Raw genomic sequence first — 11,911 nt, 5'->3', positions numbered from 1 at the left:
TGGATTTGTAGTGGATTGTTTGGGGATTGGATTGTTTTTGGATTTTTAGTGGATTGTTTGGGGATTGGATTGTTTTTGGATTTTTAGTGGATTGTTTGGGGATTGGATTTTTAGTGGATTGTTTGGGGATTGGATTGTTTTTGGATTTTTAGTGGATTGTTTGGGGATTGGATTGTTTTTGGATTTTTAGTGGATTGTTTGGGGATTGGATTGTTTTTGGATTTTTAGTGGATTGTTTGGGGATTGGATTGCTTGGATTGTTTTCCACTGAGGATTGCTAATTAACATATTTCAGGGTGCATGAAGCCTAAAGGAATCCAAAAGCAATCCACTGAGTACAATGGGAGTTTCTGGAGTTAAAGAGGATTTAAAGAGGATTTAAATGTTTGGGAAAATCCAGTAGCAATCCACTTTCAATCCAGATTTTTTTGGTAGGGGTGGTAGCACATCAGACTCACGTGGCCATGTAAGATGTGTTTACAGGTTATATTTGCAGTTTACCTTCGGAACTCACAGGGAGGCCCCCGGCCAACGCATCCTTCCTGCAGCGGCTATCGATGCAAATTAAATTCCTCGTGGGGAGTGCTTGGGACAGCTACTGCTCAGACACGTGGCCCCCTAATGAAAAGGTTGGAAAATCGAGAGCAGCATTAGTAAAGAAAACACCACAGCTTACATAGCAGCCCACTTACTAAAGCCAACGTGGAGAGTAATATTGACAATGCCCACAGACGCCGACTACCGAGGAAAAGCTAATCTACTGCTTTGAAACAGAGCTTTGGGAAGTCAGAAACCAGCCTCCCCCGATTATCCGAATACCATGCACCCCACTACATTAAGAATGTTCACCAAAGAAACAAAGAACGCTGCAGGTGCTGCGTGTCTGGACTTTCCAGCCAGGAGGGCTAGTGGGGCTCGGTGATTAACAAGTGTTTCAGGGGGCACCGAAACTAACGCGCGAGCGCTCCTCGGTCAGGTTGGATAAAGGGGAACTGGGCAGTGGGGCAATTAGGCACTCAGAGGAAGCCGAGAGTATTTGTATTGCCAGCATCACAAATTGAATCATCGTTACTCACTCAGAATCGCAAAAGTCCCAGGGCACGGGCTGGGGAGAAGCAGTGGCAGCGCGTGAATGTTTAGTTCGGGGTGCCTGGGGGGTGGGGAGGGCATACATTTTCCCCATGAAAATGCAGACGCGACCGAGCCCAGGGCAGTGCGAAAAGGAGAGAATAAAAAACATCGCCGTGGCTCGGGCCAAAGAAGGGCAATTTTAAAAATAATGGGTTAAAATAGTTTTATTACAGCATACTTTGTAAAGAATTCGGTCAAAAGCCAGAGTTTTGGTTTTGTAGGATCTATGAATAAATCCATTAGATGCAACTCACCAACAGCATACAGAGCATTTTCGAACACATTTACCTGACCTTGCCTACAATATACGCCAGTATAAGAAAAAGGTTTTTATGCTGCTTGTGCACATACATGTCCATGCAGGCGGCACAGAGTTACCATACAAGAATATACTGCCATTGGCTTCACCAGTAAAAAATGCCATGGCACAGTTAAAAAAAAACGTAACTAGAGTGTGGCAGCAAGGTGCCGAACTACAACGCTTATGTTGGCTTTAACCTTGATGCCCAGTAAAAAATGACAACCCATTAGCATAAAACATAACCAAACTGGCTGCAGAAATGCAGTCTAGTCTACCAACGCAACACATCAAGTTTGCTTTAACATTGATGCCCATAAAAAAGCATCACCTCTCGCTGTACAGAAGCCGAAGCGCCCCTGGACTACCACGCTGTATGTGCCAGAACGCATAGGAGTGCCCCCATCCTCACATTCAGAGCTGCAATACAGCCAAGCCTGCATTGCCAATGGACACTGCAAGGCTGGGGAAGCAACAGGTCCCTAGCCTTGCATGGCCCACTGGACATGCATGCTGGGGTATGAACCGGAGCGCTTCGTGTTGCCACTGAGCTGGCTTGGCAGCTTGCCCAAAATGGCTGGGTGAATGCCTTGTTGCCCCGTTATGGACAAGCTGCCCCTGGGGAGAAGGGAAGTATTTTTTTTTTTATTTGCTTTTATCAAATCAATGATTTTGCAAAGAAGAGTAAGAAGAAAGTCTTGAAGAGTTTTCAAAGTTTTGTTTTCTTCTTTCCAGCCTTCTCACATTTTAAAGGTTTAAAGGTTCCCTTCTGATGTTCACAGTGGATTCAGATTCCGGTTCCAACCTTTATTGGTCAGAACCTAGCCTCTTGTCTTCGTTGGTTTTAAGAAAGCATGCCTCTAAGGCTATCTTTAAAATTTTTGCTGTTGCTATTTACCATGTAGTCCTAGATCCACTCGCGAGACGTCTTCTTTGTACAGGAGATTAGGATTAATCAATGGTCTCAGAAACGCTCTTCGCCATTTTTTCGTTTTAGTGCAGTGCATCAGGAGGTGCTTTACCGATTCTGGCTCGTGTTCAGTTTCGCATAAGCAACAGTGATTTGTTTGCGATTGGCCCCCGATGGCCCTTATTTCGTTGGTCGGAAGCAGGTTAAGACAAGATCTCAGAAAAATAGATCTTAAGGCCGTATCTGGGAATCTTTTTAGGACTTCAGTAGTTGAATGTAGTTTTTTGGGTTGGAAGTTCAGATGAGTGAGGAGTTTGTCGTTTCCTGCTAGTGTTAGAGTCTCTATCCAATCCAGTTGGTCCATTTTCCTTTTTATTTTCATAGGATTTCAAATCAGTTCCTCTTCAGAACATCCACTGTTGACCAAATGTGCTCGCTGCTTGGCTGCCCAGGTAGTAAGAGACTTGTTCCTTCCTTCTGCCATTTTGGTTTTGATTATGTTATACAGGGGCGGTGAGTCCTGCATTATTATTTTCCTGAACAGCGCCATTTCACTTGCCTCAATAACAGCTTTCAGGGAGTTGATTCCCAGTTCTCTTCTGATGATCGAGATAGGTGTGGAGTTGGGAAGCTGAAGGACTTTCCCCAAAAATAGGCTTCCAATTTTGGCCAAATCGCAGTGGGTATCGCCGGCATTGCCTCACATCCGTATGCAAAGCTCAGAATTACTTTGCCTTTGTAAAATGTTATGGCCGGTAGAAGCGAAAAGGGAAGTAATCATGCAGAGATGTCCCATTGTATTCTACTGAACAGTGGCAGGTCATTAGAGCTGGTACTTTGGTTACATGGACATAGCTTCTAATGCAAAAAGGCATGCACATTTCTGAAGCGATAACTTGGAGCGCGCTAAAGAGGGCTTTAAAACAAACAGCTTCCCATCATAGTGTGCAACAAGGGGACAGTGCTTAAGTTAGACACTAAAGAATGATTGCAGCCAGGGGTTTATGCAAGACGTAGTAACAGCCACACTAGTTAGTTATTTATTTATTTATTGATTACATTTGTAGAGCGCACTGCAGCCCAAGGTTATCTTAATCATTTTACTAGGGTACACACATCTCAACCAGTGCTTGTGAAATGGCAATGTCCAACCCTTAGAACTTGAGGGTGTTTTTGGGTCACGTCAGTCATCCGGGTGAGCTATCCCATTCGGAATATTCCATTATAAATGAACTTCAGAAAAGGGGATGGTGAGGGTTGGGGGGGCGGGGGGGCAAGGTTGTCCGTCCCCCTCATCTTTTGTGGCACACCATTTTGTCCCACTCATTTAGACGTCATGCCCTGCCTACCCCCTAACGTTTTCAGCAAAGTTATTCCACTTTCAGGAACGGAACAAATTCAGTCGAGCCTCAGGAATGAGCAGGAAGCCATGCAAGCACAGGAAGATTTAGGATTCGAACACCTTGCTTTCAGATCCTGAGCGAACGTAACGCACCACATGTTACTACCACTGAGTCGGCCACGAAAGGCGTTGCTTTCGCAGGACGATGCGCAGAAGCGATTGACCAAGATGGACGCATTTCGGTTATTGGGAAGAAAGCGGCAGAAGGCGATACAGGCCTGAGCAGACAGCTACGACTCTGCGGTGCGCTGGACTAATACAATCCATCACAGGAGCACATCGAGTACAGCTGGATGCTTTGCCTTGGTAGATGGCGAGTAGCATCGGGGCTCCTCCGAGTACTGCAAGTTAGCACAGTCCTAGATTTGCATTAGAAGAATCGCTGCAACCGAAAGCACTTAATGACCTTCTGCATACACACAAGACCGATAGAAATTGCATGTTGCAACTCTGCAAACGGAGCAAGATTTTTTTGGTAAAACGATACAAAGTTCAGCGTCACTATAATCGTAAGCACATTTGGAACCGGCAGCATGATCCATTAGAAAATGAAAAAAAATAAAAATAAAGAGGCGCCAATCGATTTCTTTTTTTAAAGACCGATTGCACCGTGCATTTGAAACGTGACATTCCCTGCAACGGGGTACACATTAGGACTTTAGTTTGGTCTCAATATCCCTTTATATGTTTGTGATAAAAGCCAAATCTGTGGTCTAAATAGGTGTGTACCCACAGCATATTTAGTATTCGGCAGAGTACCACATTGTTCGTAACATATTCAGTCAAAGCTGAAAATGTAAAAGATCAGATACAACAAATCCTATTCCAAACTTCTAAAACCTACTTAAAAAATATGAAAGCATCATTTTAAACATGTTCCCATGATTTAATTATTTCGCTTAACAAACAGACTATCATCCTCATTCAAAACAAACACCCCAAAACAACACATTAACAAAAATGCAAGTACGAAATGTACAGAAGGATGCTCCATGTGTACAACCAGTGCTCAAAGTGGCAGACCTCACACAGGCAAAGAACTAGGCTGCAATGACCAAAATGGAGAGTGCAATTTGAAATGGCCATTACCTGGCGAGTGGCCAGGTAGCTTCAGTGGAAAGTGATTTGGGAACCATCCTTGCAGTCGACAAAAACGTGTGCGCGGTGTCTGCCCACTCAGGCAGTGTACATGCAGATCTTGCCTCCCTACTATTTCTCAAGAGGGCACGCCCTCCTCCACAGTCCAAAAAAGGGAGCAGACACTCCCAGAGAGTCAGACAGGGCTGGAGCAGGGGGTAATCACACAAAGGAAAAACGGACATATAAAATGACTCTGCCTAAACAATACGAGCTCTAAAAAAGGCCTGTTGTGCAGTTCCTCAGCTTCGCAAAATCTCAATTGATGCCCACTTACGCCATCCCCTTTACACCACACTAGAGGATGCAAGACTCTATGGAATTCCCAATGTCTCACTCTTCAACCCACCAGCCCCCAATGCTGGCAGATACAGCATTCTCGACTTCTATCCTCTTTTCAGTCATTTGTGTTGGGGCAGAATGGCCGGGCGCGTTATTCAAGAGATTTCACAATAAGCAAGTTCTTCCAAGAGGGCGTTCGGCTGGGAAGTGTTGGCCACATCTTGCACTGCATGCCATGTAACAGACTCGTCCTTAGCCATACGGACCCCGAAAATGTGATCTACCTGTTGGGAAGTTAAGGCACACCCCTGCACGCTCACTCCAGGAAAAAAAAAAAAAAAAATACAACCCGCTAGGGGAAAAAGGCCCAAGTCACTGCTTGCAAGGATAAGTATTCATTGCTACAAAATACAAATGCATCAGCAAAGAACTCAGCTGCTGTCGAACATGCTGCCAAATTGGGGATGTGCAGCAATTTAAAAAGAACGCCTGGCTTCAGCACTGTGGTCATTATATACAGTAAAAACCTGCAATGCTGGTTGGAATGACCCTATACATGACTGCCCACTACTTAGGGCATACTAGGCCATTGGTCCCAGCCTTCTTGTCCATCTTCGTGGATGCTGCTGGGCTCGTCATCCTTAATGAAAACAGGCCTAACAAGCAATTACTTATTTAACAAACAATGCTACTCTGTCACAGTAATGGTGCAACTGGCAGACACAGATGCCCAGGGGAAGAGCCAAGGTCATACCAACTTGCATACTTCACTCGCTCACAGATGCGCAAGCAGCCTCCAAGGTTCTCCATCCTCGCTTTTTGAGCTATAGTTCCATCCCTCCCTGGCACCTTGCAGCACAAACCACGTGATCCCAATGCAAAGGCAAGATAGCCTTGCTTTCTGATCAATCAAGGGTCTTACAGCTTTATGGCGAGTGGTGTGGGTCTGGTTGGCGCTGTGGTATGCAGGGTCTTGCAATCAAAGCATTGGAGGGCTGTAACTAACACGTGGGTTGTTGGCACTGAGTGAGGGAATAGCAGCCAGGATGTGTTCTGCCCCCTCCACAAGGCCTTGCAGAGCACATTATTTCCAGGGCACGAAGGCCTACAGCCTCGGAGACAACGGCAAGCTTGTAGCTCCCCGAAGCTTACTCATGGTGGGGGTTATGTCTATGTGGGTCATGCAAATATCTTACTAACACATTGGTGCCTTTCGCCACGCTTGGGTCTACTTACAAAAAATGTCTGCTAATAACCAAGATGGCATCTACATCCGCCTCTACTATATAGCTTCTAATGCATGCACCATGCAATTATACATTCATTTGTATACACCCGCCCACTCCCTCGGTGTGCGGTTTACAGTTGGTTTCTCATTTGGACATGCTTATGGGGTGGGAAAATCCTTTCTCCTTCCCAGCAAAAGTCTTCTGCTTTCCAAAAGATCCCCTCCCCCTAACAATTTCATCAACAGAGCATTGCTCTTTCTGTCCCATCAGTCATCTCGCTCTAGTCGCCATCTGGCAGACGGTTACCCACAGAGAAACTAAAAAGATTTCCCCAGTTCCTCCGACAGGGAGCTTTGATTGAGGGATGCCACTTTGCCCGACATACGTGGCAACATCAGCCCTACTAATCACACTGCCTGCTGTCAATTCTTAAAATGTATCCACAGGCCTTTTGCATAGGAAGAAATCATGCTCATCAACAAAGATGTGCACCCAAGGCTGATATTTAGTCAGGAAAGCTACCATTGTTTAATTCCATTTTCTTTTGCAATCTGCACTCCATTCTTACCTCAGAGTTCTTAAATTGCATTCGCATAACACAAAGTAGTCAGCAGCAGCCAAACAGCAAACAATTATTGGCAGGAGCCCAAAAGCGTTTTTTCAGTCAGTCACTGTTCAGTACACAACTGGTCCTAAAAGGAAAAAGGGGCAGGGGCATAGCCAGTCTAAACCTTTTAGGGGGGCTGGAGGGCAGAATTAAAACGTGGGTCACGATTGGTGCCATGAGTGATCTCTCAATGCCCCTCCAATTGCATGAATGCCATTTTCAATTGTGCCTTTGCTTTGTGCACTCTGCCTTAAAAACAATCAGCATACATAAGCGGTCTTTCTGCTCTCAAATGGCCTGAGAAAACCGGGAAAAACAAGGGGTCAGTGCTGAGGAGTTACTTATGCTGGGAATCAAACAGAACACCATCTTGGGGGAAGGGGGGTCATATTAGGTGACTACAGGTCCCAGCATAGCAAGTGAAGATGCAGCAGTATCTTTACCAGGAACTGGATGTGTGACCTACAGGTTAGATATAGATAAGACCACTCAGTAGGTTAATGCACCTACTGCAGCGATCCGAGACCAAGAGCCTGAACGTTTTCTTCTGTCGGTTAGTTCATCTATTATGCCTTCCTTTGGCGCATTAAATCCATCTTGCACACCACCTAGGAGGCCATCTCGTTTCATAAAGTGATACTAATCATGGAGGTGAAAGCCATATTAAAGCTGAGCCCATCAGTTCATTCTTGGGCTTCCTCACAGGGATATATAGTGATATGGGTAGGGCAGTATTCCGTCCTTGGCACTACATTCTATGTTTATTTGTGCATTTATACAGCGCTGCTCACCCTAGGGCATCTGGGCGCATATACGAAACCTTATTTTACAGTTCCAGGTTACAGGCAAGCAGATGTATCTTCTTGCTCTAGCAAAGTGCTTCACAACAGTTGGAAGGCATTAATCACCACATCAGACATCACAGCATGTTGGTGTATTAAACAATTAGGCAGGTAATATTACAAGTGCATTGTAAGAAAGACCAGAGGTAAAATTTGCAGAACCACAGATGTGCGCGCACATGTGTGTTGCTGGTGTATGTTAATGAGTGAGGGTTCGGACAGGTTCTTGCTGTAGCACCACTTTTACCACTGACGCACGGGGCTGAGCTTCATGGCAGAGTGCTGCCTTCCACTTGCAACCTCCTTAATTTGGGAGGCCTTCAGTACACCCAAGCCAGTGGCTGGTTGCGCCATTCAAAAGGTTTGTTTGAAAATGTAATAAATAGAAGTGCTAGCATTTCAGAATTTCACATTGGTGCAAAGGATCAAAAATAAAACGAATTTCTAATCCTGCACATGTAACATGTAACATCACGTCCATGAATGCATTCATGCAGGTCATTATTCAAGTATTAGCAACATGCACAGCAAAAGTCAGATAATAAATGACTGCCCTGGAACTAGACCTGTTCTGGGCGTCGTGAAATGTGCCCTCTGTCACAATATGATGCCCTGCAACTCGGCAAGCCACCCATTATACATTTCTTTTTCCCCATCGTGGATGCTCCTTCAAACAAAAAGTACCTCAACTCCTCTGAGCAATTTGGCACTGGACACATGATTAGCCATTCCCAAGAGGTCTCCTCATCTACGGTTCTGCAGCATAGGTGCCTGTTCATATACAACGGTATGAACATTCTAAGCATATCATGGATTGTGTAATGGTTCAGACGCTACACTTTAAAATCAGAGCTACTACTAGAGTCATGCTCTAAACTCTCCAGCAATGCTACACCGTTTTTCACTCTAAGATACTGCAAACCTTTCTGGAAATATGTAATCGCAATCTTTAAAACAAAAAAAACAGAAAATAAGCGACCACTGTGTGCCAAATGCCGAATGGGATTACCAAATAAATGATCTCTGGCCCAAATAACCAGACAGAATCAAATAATATGGCAAAATACTACTTTATCATCAGTTCAATAAAGTAGGGAAACCTGGCAAACAGATTGTAGCTCAACGCATTTCAACTACGCAAAAGGCTTTATACCGCGATATACGACAGCTGTTCCATGCGTTAATATCGCGGCAAAAATGGCCATGGACAAAATATTGCGGCAAAAAGACTGCGGTTTTGCTGCTGCAATCCATGTCAAGGATGCAGGGGACCCCCCGCAACGCCTGGACCCATTATACAATTTAAGGGGAGCGGGGGAAACCCCCGCTCCCCTTAAATGGTGTAATGGGGTACACCTTTAACAGGTCAAACCAGAGCATTTTTGCAGCGCTTTTTTTGCACAGGCGACATTTTTGCCGCGATTTTATCACTGCATACCACGACAGCTAGGACGTCAACATACTTGGCAAAAAGTAAAATCCTATTGGGGAGAGGGATTGGTTAAGGCAACATATATCGCTATAGTAGTGTTAGTATCATCATTTGCTGCCCCTTATTTTATTTATTGAACATTTGTATGGCGCCTATACAGCAAGATGTTTTTCCAGGCACCACAAGACAAAAAAGGGGTGCAGGGAGCAGTGGAGAAAAACAGTAACAGTCCTACTAGGCCTTGTGACATTCGGATCGTGCAAGTGTATAACATGATGTTCTGTGGGAGGAGTAAAGACAGGGCAAGGGATGGGAGAGGGAAGTGCAGGAGGGATATGGCCAACAGGGGATGGGGAAGTGCCAGGGGTAGCCCAAGAGGGCCAGTGCCAGAGGCGGGAGGGGCAGGGGTGAATAGTGCGAGGAAAGACCAGACCGAGTAGCTAGTCAGGGAAGGGAGCCTGAGGGCAAGTGCTGCTTTTTACTTATATATTTGTACGGCGCGACCAAGTGGCCCTGAGGCATACGGGCGCCAGGACCTATAAAGGACGGGTGATCAAATTATCTGGCGGTGTAAAAGCGGCTCTATTTGAATAGGTGTGTTTTGAGTTTGTTCTTAAATACCTCTAATGTCGGGCAATTTCTTAGGGCCATAAGTAGGGCATTTCATTTATTTGGGGCTGCAGCCCAAAAAGCACCCCTTTTAACTAAAAAAGGAAGGCCTTAAGAAGTTTCCTGAACTTAAGGAGATCCGGCTCAAGACGTATAAGGGCAGGGAGACCATTCCAGAGGGAGGCTCCAGCCAAGGAAAGATCGAACCCCCACCCCCCCACCCCCAACACTCTGCTTAGCAGGGAGGTACTTTGGGAGGGCACGAGTTGGATGAAGAGAATTCAACAGCCCCAGAAAGCCTTGTGGAATATGCAGAGGGTCTTGAATTTGATCCTTGCAACCATCGGGAGCCAGTGGAGAGATTTTAGGGCTGGAGATGCAGTCCCTGGGCTTGAGGCCAAGGATAAGTCTTGCAGTCCTATTCTGGATTAGTTGAAGAGGGTGGAGGAAGGGAAGAGGAAGGTAGGTAGGCACGCCTCAACAACTCCCCCTCCCCAATACATAAAATACTGGTAATAGCATAATACCAGCCGCAGATAGGCTTCTGCAACTATGTATGTGTAACGCTCACCTGATTCTCGCAGAGGCGCCGGTCTTGACTGGGCGACTACTGTATCTTCAAAGGTGATGTGTAGCACCCGGTTGGCTCTTTGGGCTGGACCTCTGTGCACTGTATGCCTGACTTCAAGAGTAAGATGTCTGCAGACAGAAAATATGGGATTAATGAACTGGGGTTATTGGGGTGTCCCTATCTCTTCCCTTTTTTGCTCTCCTGTAGACCCCCAAAGGTTAACGCTCTCACCTTAGGTAAGTGAATGCCGAGCTCTCCATCTGCCTCGGGGTAGGGTGCTGTAACCAGTTTCTTCACTGGATCGGTAGCGCAGGCCTCTTGACTTCAGAGGACTGCTGTCCGTCGTTTACTGCACGAACGGTAAGGTTCGAGTAATTCTATTGTCTTTAAAGTCTTTAGCAATGATGTCTCTTGTTTTGCAGGGTTCCGGCGATGGCGGATGACGGGCTGAAGTGAGTTGAAGATGGAGTCCGTATGATGAATAGAAGCGCCTGGAAGCACGTAAGTAAGCGCTTGTGCCCGCTTCACGATGCGCTCTAACTGTCTTTTATTTTGCAGGTACGAGTTCGGAGCGGCTGCAGGGTGCCGTAATACCCACTGGGGTTGATGTGGAAAGGAGTAATGGCACGTGAGTATCAAAGTTCCCCAATTTCTTTAAACGCACCTTGTTTTGTCTTTCAGATGCAGGATGCAGCGCCGAAGGCCTCTGGAGCGTGCGAAGAGTCGGTAAGCTTTTGTCTTTCAGATGCCGGAATGCAGTGTGAAGACCTCCGGAGCGCATGAAGAGTAGGTTAGCCTTTGTCTATCAGATGCCGGAATGCTAACCTGTTCTTTCTTGTCTTTATAGGTGTTGCTGAAGACTGGATTCAGGATGGTAAGCCTTTTTCCTTAGGCCCAGGATCTGATGCAGAAGACACGATGAGCGTTCTGCTGCAGAGGATGCAGAATAACTCAAAGCAAGATTCGTCCACCGGGTGTGGTTTAAATAGCCTCGTGTAGTGCTTAGGTGTCTCCTTCCACAGCCACGCCTAGGTAAGAAAAGAGTTCCTGCTTTCCAGAAGAGTTCCAGTGTTCTGAATCTAGGGAGTGGCTCCTGCCCCACCCAACAGGAAAAGTAGTTCCAAACAGAAGAGGATCAGAGGCTCAGCTGGCAGGCAAGTAAGCAGCATGGTCTGCTGCAGGTAAGTCCACCCAAGCATTATGAGCCCGGCGCTTCCAGCGCTGGGACTGGGCACATTTATGAGCCTGGTGCCACTGGCGCCAGGACTGGGTCCAAAAGGTCCCAATTGGGACTGGTTGGCCCTCGGAACCTGGGTTATGGATCTGCTTCCAAGGGAGTTGGGAAAACCCTGACCTTTTGGAAGCAGAGATCATGACAGTATGGTCCACCTTTACATATGCCCATAGGATTGGCACTCTTCCAACCTTGGACATTCAGCTTGTTAGTAGCACGTAAACAAA

At 46.1% G+C, this 11,911-nt stretch overlaps 1 protein-coding gene across 5 annotated transcripts in view; it reads right to left on the bottom strand.

The window, feature by feature from the left end:
• Positions 1 to 11,911, bottom strand: part of MPP7 (MAGUK p55 scaffold protein 7) — a 1,979,219-nt gene that overhangs the window by 1,903,978 nt on the left and 63,330 nt on the right. For 3 of the 5 annotated variants that reach the window (XM_069648102.1, XM_069648107.1, XM_069648105.1), the window contains exon 2: positions 502 to 618. The exons of the other annotated variants lie outside the window; for them this stretch is intronic. The gene's annotated coding sequence lies outside the window, so the exon portion shown is untranslated. The remainder of the gene's footprint in view (positions 1 to 501; positions 619 to 11,911) is intronic. 5 annotated transcript variants of the gene reach the window in all.

Source organism: Ambystoma mexicanum, chromosome 2q (assembly GCF_040938575.1).
Source record: "Ambystoma mexicanum isolate Mex_15411 chromosome 2q, UKY_AmexF1_1, whole genome shotgun sequence".
NCBI lineage: Eukaryota > Metazoa > Chordata > Amphibia > Caudata > Ambystomatidae > Ambystoma > Ambystoma mexicanum.
The sequence above is the reverse complement of the archived record's forward strand: the minus strand, read 5'-3'. Positions and strand labels throughout refer to the sequence as shown.